The following is a 10348-nucleotide window of genomic DNA, read 5'->3' as shown; positions in this document are numbered from 1 at the left end:
CATGCAAAACAAATTGCTGATAAAAAATGATAGAAAGGAGTGTAAATACATTTTTACTGATCCAATGTCCCTGTTTTCATTAAGCCGTCTAATGCATTGCATGAAATTCATACTGATAGTAAATCCATTTGGAGAAAAGGTTGAGTCAGTGTTGAGGAAGAGACATGTACTCAGAAGCAAACATGGTGTTTACTGTCTCTGTGCTCCTGTTATATACAGACCTCTTCCAGCTGCACCGGGAGACTGGCTGTAGACAGGACACAGAGTAAACAGCTGAAGCAGGAAAGGTTAATCTGCTTTCAAATGGATAGTTAACAAGACCAAGCTGATTCAACAAGACTACTAAAGACTGCGGCCACTCCTGCAGAATCCCGTGTGTACAAGTTCTTTTCTAAGGATGCTTACCACTACACGTTAGTCATTATCAAGGGTGGACAGAAATAATCAAAAATCATTTACAATTTATAATTAGCATTACGACATGCTTATATTTGTGCTGTCCTGCACAGCATAAGGACAATTTGTGAGCAGGCCATAAGCAAAATGTGAGCAGGCCTAAATCGCCTAAATACCCACTTTATACCAAATCCATGTCACCTCTGGGCTACATTTCTCAGATAATTTCTATTCAAGTTGCTGACAAAAACTGAAAAAAGGCTGTTTATAACAATATAACAATCTTCCTGCCAAGATTAAACATTGATGTCTCTCTCCCTGTTTTTATACCATTTCCAATTTGTGTTTTATTCACTGGCAGTAAGGTTTGTCCATGATAGGAGACAGCACCCACATTGAAGCAAACATTCTCTACAAATAAAGGTCTCTTCCCTTCCTTTGTTCTTTTATTTGAACCTCCTTTTCCCTGCCATCAGGTTACCATATAGCCACTGTCCTCTGGTCTGTTTTTTTAATGCATGTAGTACACATTTATATATGTAATATCTTGTCATCTCACAAAACAGCACAATGTAGCTCAATGGCTGATAACAGAGGAGTTCCAGCTGACTCATCGAAACAGAAATCTATTTTTTCTATTGATGAATGACCTTTTCTGTGTTAAGGTAACATTTAATGGAAGGGGGTGAAACATAAAATAAGGAAAAAAATAGAAAAACACTACAATTTCTATTGTACATTGACCAAACCTGGAAAGTGAATTGGTGGTCTTACATGATGAAGTTGAGTGAACTTGCCTAAATGACTCACCCCCAAACACCATGACTTCTTTCAGGAGCTGGCTTGGATTAACTACAAACCACCATATAGGCAAGATGGGCCAAAAAGTCTCCTGTCATTTATAGTATTTCTGGTGATCTAAGCCAATTTAGCCAACAGTCTGTTAGGTTGCGCAGGCCAAGATGAGAAGTATTGTAGGACCCTATACAGTAGTCATCTGTCGAGAACTAGCGAACGTATCTGTTAACTGTGATCCGAGAGTCGTCATCAGGGCAAGATCCGAGTCCAGGAAAGTAGGTACGCAAAGTTATGAGTCCAGTAACTGCAGAAACTTTAGCTCTTCTTGGAAGACCCAATACTGAGCACAGGAGATCTACTGAGCAGCCCTTAAGTACTCTGGTTCAGGGAGGTGTGGTGGAAAGTGGAACTACCTGTATTGTTTGGTTAATTAGTTGGGAGGTTTGTGTCTTCTCAAATTAACCTGAGTGGATGAACGTTTCTGGTTGTGGGACCCTGATCTCCTAACACAGAGACTCAGAATATGAGAATCCTGCTCTGTGTCTGCACACTACTTATAAGAGAAATCCAAACTGAAGAGCACAGGGAAACCTCTGGGGCACCTGGCGGAAGTTTTATCTGGCGATACAGTGGCTTTTTCTTTCTTCGTGTTTATATTTTTGCGTCATATGTGGCGCAAGTTATCTACACTGACATCCGTGCGAAAAGGATCGTTTTTGAAGCAGAAATGTTAAAATCCTGTAGTGTGAATCCGTGCAGAATCACTTCTTTTCTTCATTTCTTCTGTTTCTCTTGTAGAAATTGCAGGGAGCTGCACAATAATACCGACTGTGTCACAAAAGTGCCAAAAGGTGATTTAATCTTATTTCCTTAGCCTTTCATTACAGAAGTGCTTTGCGCCCTCAATACACAATCTGCCCCATGCACACTTCTAACTGCAGAGATAAACAGCAGAGCTTTCTGGCTCCACTCCAGGGTGACCAGCAGGGAAACACCCTCCTGGGATGTACAGCACTATGTAAGTATAACAGCTTTCAGAACGAAGGAGGGAAACTGAGGACAGGCAGCTGTCCTCACTCATTTTCCAGGCTCTCCACAGCATCTCACTTCAAAGTTATGTCTGGTCTAGTTCACAGGAAGTCAAGTAATCTGGGTTGCACCCATTTCTGCCATTAAACACAATGCTTACATTTTAGATTTTACCATGTAATACATGCATACTGATAGGTTCAGGTCTTTGTGGTTTGTTTACTGATATGTTTTTGTCTTTGTCCTTTCAAAAATATATATTTTTTCATGTGTTTTGTTATTGATGAATAACACCATCTTGTTCTTTTGGAAAGCAAACCAACATCCGTATTAACTGTCTTTTCATCCAGTTCACCAGTTTTCTGGAAGCTGCAAAGTAATTGAGCTTATTTATTTATTTTAAGTAGGCGAGCAGGGCAATTATGTTTGCTGAACGTTCAGTGATGCCTTTTCTGGGGTGGTTGTTTTTGCTTCAGCCCTTCAGTGACCATTCAGTGACTCTTGGTGCAGTACGTGACTGAATTCATTTAGATCTAAAATGCAGAAAACATCAATGTGAAATAAGAGCGAAGCTGTACACAGAAATGGCAGTGTTGAGGGAGATCACCGAATGGTTCTCAGAAGGCTCTTTGACAGTCGTACTGACAGTAATCATGGGGCAAACTGTAATAAAAGTACAAAATGAGCTCATCAGAAACAATACAATACATATGTCAGAAAATAGTCAATATTTGACACATAATCGTTACAAATATCGAGCATGAGAATTTCTGAAGTGGTTTACAAGTCATAGGGCGGAGTCATTCCAAAGGGATTGTACTGAAGAGTCTTAAACATGATGGAAAAGTGCCTTCCGAAATCACAACACATCTCCTCCTTTGCAAATGTGAACTTCCCAATAGAGAGCAGTCATGGCCGAAATGGAATTATGGTAAAGCGTTAGATAGACCATGTGAAACCAGTGCACAGTAATTGAGACCTGAGGCACTAGCATGATCAGCCACGGAAAATGAATTTTAAAATGTGCAGGTCTGGTGTGTTGGATGATCCGGCGGGCTGGTTTAATACTGGGTCTGTTCTGATTACAGAGAGCCGGCCTTCTGCGAGCCCTTTTCCTATGGAAATGTTCAAAGAACAATGCTTTCATACAAAGACAGGTTGGAGTTATTACATCCTCAGAAGGCTGCTGCAAGGGCTGGAGAAACCTGTTGGACCATTTACAGTAAAATAAGAACTGATACCTGAACCTGTCTCCATATAACTGAATTGCCTTTTTGTTTCTTAACAATAACAGAATGCAGAACTGAGCAACGGGCTATAAGAGAGACGTTAAGTGTGACATAAAGTGACATAAACCATCAATATTTATAGAAATACAAATATGTTTAGATGTCAAACACAAGCTTACGTGTAAAATTAACACAGGAGTCCCACAGACCTCTGTGTAAAGTATCGTTTTTCTCAAAACAATAAGTCAGATGAAGAAGGGACAGAATACAAGTACTTGTAAAAAATTGTAATGGATATCTGCATGCATTTATATAGCACTTTCCACACCAAAGGATCTCAGAGCATTTCTTGCATAGTAAGGAGCTCACTTCACTGTCACTGAAGTGAAGCCCTACCAGGGTGACGAGCGCAGGAGGACCAGGTGGATGAATGGCAGATTACTTCACCAGCTGATTAGAGAGGAACTTCAGGGAGGCCAGATTGTGAAAGTTAAGAGTTAACAATTTAGCCAGGACACAAGGGTTAATAGAGGGGTTAATAGGGCAGAGCAGTGGCACTCTGGCTAAGGATCTGCGCCTGTGGCTGTAAGGTTGCTGGTTCAAATCCTGCAGCCGACAGAGGAATCCTACTCTGCTGGGCCCCTGAGCAAGGCCCTTCACCCCAGCTGCTCCAGGGGTGCCATATAAATATCTGACCCTGTGCTCTGACCCCAAGCTTCTCTCCCTGTGTGTGTGTCTCATGGAGACCAAGCTGGGGTATGTGAAAAGTCAAATTCCTAACGCAAGAAATTGCATATGGCTAATAAAGTGATCTTATACTCATAGTGTTATGGGTTATTTGATGACCAAATAGTCCAAAATTGAGTATGATTTTTAGCACATTGTCCCTGTTCACAGTGCCCTAGGGAGGCACTGGCTTAGAAATTCTGCACCAGAGGGAATATCGCCTCCTACTCGTCCACCAGCACCTTGCACAGCAGCAACCACGTTTTCCTTAGAGATCTCCCATCACAGCCCTGCCTTGCTAAGCTCGTTAAATTCAGTGGCTAATTTAATTACCGCACTTAACCACCATCCTGCAACTGCACGTTGAAATGAAAACCAGGGCTCTTTTCTAATAAATTGCAAATGTGAGGTCTTCGAGAATGACAGCTGGGCCCTGGACTGAATATTAAAACAGACAAAAGGCAGTGAGAACAGCGTTATGCTAGGTGTGTTAAGAATGAGGACTGGAAATATCGTTGGGTTTTTGTTTTACAAGAATTCACCATTGATATACTGCGTGGAACGTAAACAACAAAGAAACGTCTTTCACAACCGAAGAGGCAGAAATCAAATTGGATAGTGTCACAAAATTCTAAAACCTTTTGCAAAACTTCCCCTCTTGGTTTGCTGTTTGTCACTTCTGAAGTTTTAACATCTGTAGCTACTAAATCAGGTTCTGTAACTGACTACATGTGTGCTGGCTCTCTCACAATGTTCATTCTTCTTTGAAACTAAAAATCGCTACACCTGAGGCTTGGGAGGATCTCTTCATATCATTACCGCGGCCTCTTTTCCCTACTGGAGCAGTCAATCAATTATCACGGTATGGAAAGAATGATTAATTGTACTTGGTCAATAAATATTTCCTAAATTTGTTTTTTAATCAGATTTACTGGTGGAGTACTTTGGAAACGCACATACACAAAGGCAGGCTCTCTGATGTCAACTCTCAGACACTACATTTTGGATTTTGACTAATGTGTTGTTGCCAATTTCCTTATTTCACAAGGCTGCGCCTGGAAAAGCAATACAGAGAAGAATGTTGGCGAGGCTTCCATTAAAACTCACACATAGAGGCTGTCAATAAGACTAACCTCATTACAGGGGAACAGGGTCAATTTTTCAACCTCTTTTGACTCTTTGGTCAAGTCATTGTCTTCTAAATCCTTTGAGGTAATTCTGTATTTTGCTCCACAGAACAATTTGCTGCCTTTACACCTAACTAATGAAAATCCCCAAAGACGTCTCTTCTGGCTCTGTTTTATAAACCGTAGGTGTGTCTGCATGGTGTCAGCAGAAGAGAAAATATCTTAGTCCCCAGTGAAACAAAAACTGAACTCGGATTACTGCGAAAAGGGGAGGCTGTTGAAATTTCAGTCTCTGCAAAGTCCAAGAGAGTAAGTGGAACATGGGGTGATCTGACAAATGCAAATAAAAGTGACTAACTGTTGCATGTTGTGCAAACAGCCCAGAAACCAAACCTGCATATCCAGGTGGAGCACATTTACAACTAATTATAGATATAGTTCTGTGATTAGGATTAGATTGTGTCTTTGGGTTAGGGTTGGAAAAACTTCAGTACTCAATAAATGAATTAATTGTATCATCAGAATGGAGACACTTTCTGTTAGATATGTGATGGAGGTGTCATGTTGCCTTTGACTGTTTTGATTATGTAAACCTCAGCAGCAGCGGCGCATACACTCCAGGTAGCAGTGGAGGGTGAGGCCGTTCTCACACCAGCAACCCCTCCTTTCCCTGAACAGCCACACCCCACACCGCACACCTGTTGTAGCTGAAGGGCAGAGCCTGTTCGCCTTCATGCCAGGCAGGTTCTCTGTGAAACGTGAGCCCCACCTTGTCAGGGCCCAGGAAGAACTGACTGCACAGTGCAGGAGAGTAAGTGAGAATGAATGAAATAAGAATGAAAGGACAGGAGGCAGTGCAGGGGGTCAAAGTGAAGTTAAAAGCATAAGAAGCTATGCTCTTAGTTGACTGTTAACATACAGTAACAGAAACACAAAAAAACCCCCAAACTTTGAGAATGACGCTGAAGGCAGAGACAGGAAATGAACGCTGTCTCAAAGACGAATGCAGATGGTGAAGAGGAGGGAGGGGGACCTTTCATTGTCGGAAGAAAGCACAGAAATTCAAAGCAAAGGCTGAATCAAAACTAGGAGGGAGGAAGCAGTTTTAGGTATGGTGGACAAGCCATTCAGCTGCTGGTAGCATCCAAGACGTGGAGGATAACCTTTCTAAACAGAGGAGAAGGCGGTTCTCCTGTGATAAACTTAAATGCATTTACTCCGTGTTAACGGACAACTCGATGAGGGAAGGCGTCAGACAGAACGCTATTATAATTTCTCTCTCAAGAGCTCCTCGCCGGCGGCGATGACCAGAAGAGAGCGAACTGGACAGCAGCACAGACGAAAGCCCCTCTAGCCCCGCAGTTCGGGGCGCTGGGCATGATTAACAGTTTCCTATGTGAGCAAACCTCCCGCAGCTCTCTTCCTGTTGTTGGCTGTTACCATACTGTAAGTGAAACACAAACAGAAAAACTCGACGATTTGTATTTCAAAAAGAGCACAACTTTAGACACTACTACCCTTACAAAGGTTTTGCCTGTAAAGCAGTAGTGGAATTAGCATATTTAGCAACAAAGGCAATTGTAATTTTGACAACAAAAGTCGGGGTCTAGGAATCCAGCCCCAAATGACTAGAAACCAAGGCCCAGGCACAAGGCCCTAATTAATACTCATAATACAGTAACGCAACATGACTATACAAAATGGAAAACATGCTTTTCTTCTGTACTGGTCAAGCCTTCAGGAGGCGAGGACAAAAGCAAATTCAGTTAAAAAGACAGTTACCAAATATCTGGTGCCCAGCCAATGTGGCCGACTGGCAAAACAGTGTTGCTCATGGCTGACCGCCTCTATACACGCAGAGAATTCCCCACATTCCTCAGCCTCTCCATACAGCTGTGTCAGTGTCATAATCAGTGACAGTAACTGCAGGCAGAAGGCCTGAGATGAATGTCTCAGGCCAGCAGTACAATAATGAAAGAGCGACTTAGGGAACACATTTTTTTTTTCCCAGGGCCAGTAAGTTTTTCTGATCCACCCCTCTATGTCTTCATCAGATGAGCTTCTCAGAAAAGCAGGCGTGTAATCAGCCAAAACATCAGAAAAAACATCAAGGAAAGGCAACAATCTTCCTTCACTGTTTTTTCAGAGTAAAATAGGATCTTACAATTAATATAGATAACATAAGGTAAGATAAGATCACTTTATTAGCCATATACAATTTCTTACATTAGGAATTTGTCTTTTCGCATACCCCAGCTTGCTCTCCATGAGATATACATAAGGATTTCATTAAAAAAGTAGGTTTTAAGTTCTTTGCATCTCATCAAAAGACTCCATGCTGGTATACAAGTGTTTAATTTAGTTTGAATCCCTGATACATTCACCAGATTTTTCACGTTTTTTTCCTTCCAGTGTTTGTCCTTTTTCCAGTAAATTGAGTTGTTAGAACTCAGACCTACCCTGCCCCCAATGCAGTAGTGTACAGTCAGGACCTGTCGAAATGAAAACAAATGCTCTCAATGTTCACATGAAATTTTATTAGCGTGGTAAGGCAAGTATATATTCTACCTAATATGCTTCTGATTATGAGAGAATCACCACTTCGCTCACCTCTGAAACCTTAACCAACTGATTAAGATATTTCCTTTTCTATCTCTTCTCTGTTCCAGTAAATATAGAACAGATTTTTAACCCACACCCACTTACAAAAGCAAAGCTCTGCATTGTTTAAACAAATGTCATTCAATACAATAAACCACATTCAGAGGAGTTTGTGTTGTAGACAGGGCACAGTGCACGGTTTAAAACAAAACAGACAAGAATATTAGACAAAAAAAGACTAAGCCCTTATTTCCACCATAAAGTGAGACACATTTTGGTGAAAGCTTCACCATTAAAACATAACATAAACAGATTATTTAAATGAACCAAGCTGCACTAGCTTCATAATGCCTTTGGACTTACAGTATTTTAAATGATCTTATAGTCTGAGAGGCCTCTTATGAACAGCTGTTAAAAAGAGGATACACAATATTGGGTGTCATTGCTTCTCATATACTGTATCTGTCAAGTCTTGAAATATAGCACAGGTTTCCTGGAGAATGTGAAAAGAATACTTAAAGCTACCCTAAAAGTAAAGATGTACATGTAAAAACAGACCACAAAAATGACTGTTTTAATTTGTGAAGTTAGTTTCAGGAAATTATTACTATGTTGCTACTTTCTGCTCTGAGAGAAAATACACTCTGGAGATGTATCAAAATATTTACCACAAATAATCATGCCACAGATCTAAACAAAAGGATCACAATGAAGCAGATAATCACAGGACAAAATGTGTGATGGAATAGAAACCTTGTTACTTTCCCTGCATTAAAATGACAATAAATAAAAGCCATGAATGTTTTCACAGACATTTGCCAGGAGTGGAAAGCAATACATCCCCTTCATGACAGCACAATGCTTGAAAATGTCTCCAGGCTCACTTGATGCGAGTTTCAAGATGTCTATTTCATGACTTCCACCAAAAAAGAAAGCTTGGATAACTGTTTCCAGCGAATTTAAAACATTACGGTCTGTCTTGGTCGTAAAACACAGGAAACAAAGAGGGAAGAAAAAAGGGAAAAAAAACTTTGAGAATGACGCTGAATGCAGAGACAGGAAATGAACGCTGTCTCAAAGACGAATGCAGATGGTGAAGAGGAGGGAGGGGGACCTTTCATTGTCTAAAGAAATCACAGAAATTCAAAGCAAAGGCTGAATCAAAACTAGGAGGGAGGAAGCAGTTTTAGGTATGGTGGACAAGCCATTCAGCTGCTGGTAGCATCCAAGAGGTGGAGGATAAATTTTCTAAACAGAGGAGAAGGCGGTTCTCCTGTGATAAACTTAAATGTATTTGCTCCGTGTTAACTGACAACTTTAGGAGGGAAGGCGTCAGACAGAACGCAATTATAAGCTCTCTCTGAAGAGCTCCTCGCCGGCGGCGATGACCAGAAGAGAGCGAACTGGACAGCAGCACAGACGAAAGCCCCTCTAGCCCCGCAGTTTGGGGCGCTGGGCATGATTAACAGTTTCCTATGTGAGCAAACCTCCCGCAGCTCTCTTCCTGTTGTTGGCCTCTGTCGGCGTGGCCTGGCGAGGATAACACCGCGTTTCCTCTCCTCAGTGCCCATGTTCACACTTCTAGGTATGTGGCACAGTTTTTAAAAAAAAAAAAAGTCACCACTTAGTTAACTTCCCCTTCCACTGCTATCTTATGGGTTTTTTTTTCTTAAAAAATAAGAACAGACCCTTACATGCCATTCTCTCTTATAAACTGGTGTTTATAAGTTATGCCTTGTATGGTCCTTTGAACATGAAGTTCTAGTAAACCTTAAAAAAAAAACTTTGGAATAGGTGTGCACTAATTATTTCACTAACGTTTTTCACTAACAAAGCGGTGGTCCCCATTTTACATTTTTAGCAGAGGAACCCTTCTGTATTTACTGTATTTAGAAAAACAGGGCAGTAGAAAACACTTGATCGATCCAAATTTCAGCTGGTATTCTGTTTGCTGAGGTGGCAGTGTCAAGAAATCAATTTTCTTTGCCTGATACATCACCATGGCTGCGTCGCCGTGGATCAATACTCTGTGCTACGAACCGATATGCCTGCTAATTCAGCAAGATGCACTGCATTCACAGACCCAGCGCGGCTATATACCGCGGTACTCATTTTCACCTTTATGAATTTTCACTTTCTCAGATTGAAAACATCACACCCATCTTTTGCTCACGAATTAAACACAACAGGCGTGTTCTCTGCCTATACGGTTTCTAAATGCTGATTATGATTTTAGGACTTAAAAAAAAAACAAGCATCACTTCTATCAACGGTTACCTCGATACCTGCAGGTTTGTTTCTTCTACAAGAAACTGCGCATTTATTAGCGCTCAGGCAAGACTGTGCCACAGCAGGCTTCGTAGTGAGGCTGGCCATTAACCTTTTCCCCTTTTTCTTTCAGTTTTTTTTTCCTTAACCAAAACAACAATCTTAAATTCCAAA

This window comes from Atractosteus spatula, chromosome 18, assembly GCF_055471065.1.
Source record: "Atractosteus spatula isolate fAtrSpa1 chromosome 18, fAtrSpa1.hap1, whole genome shotgun sequence".
In the NCBI taxonomy this organism is placed as follows: domain Eukaryota; kingdom Metazoa; phylum Chordata; class Actinopteri; order Semionotiformes; family Lepisosteidae; genus Atractosteus; species Atractosteus spatula.
Note: the sequence above shows the minus strand (reverse complement) of the source record.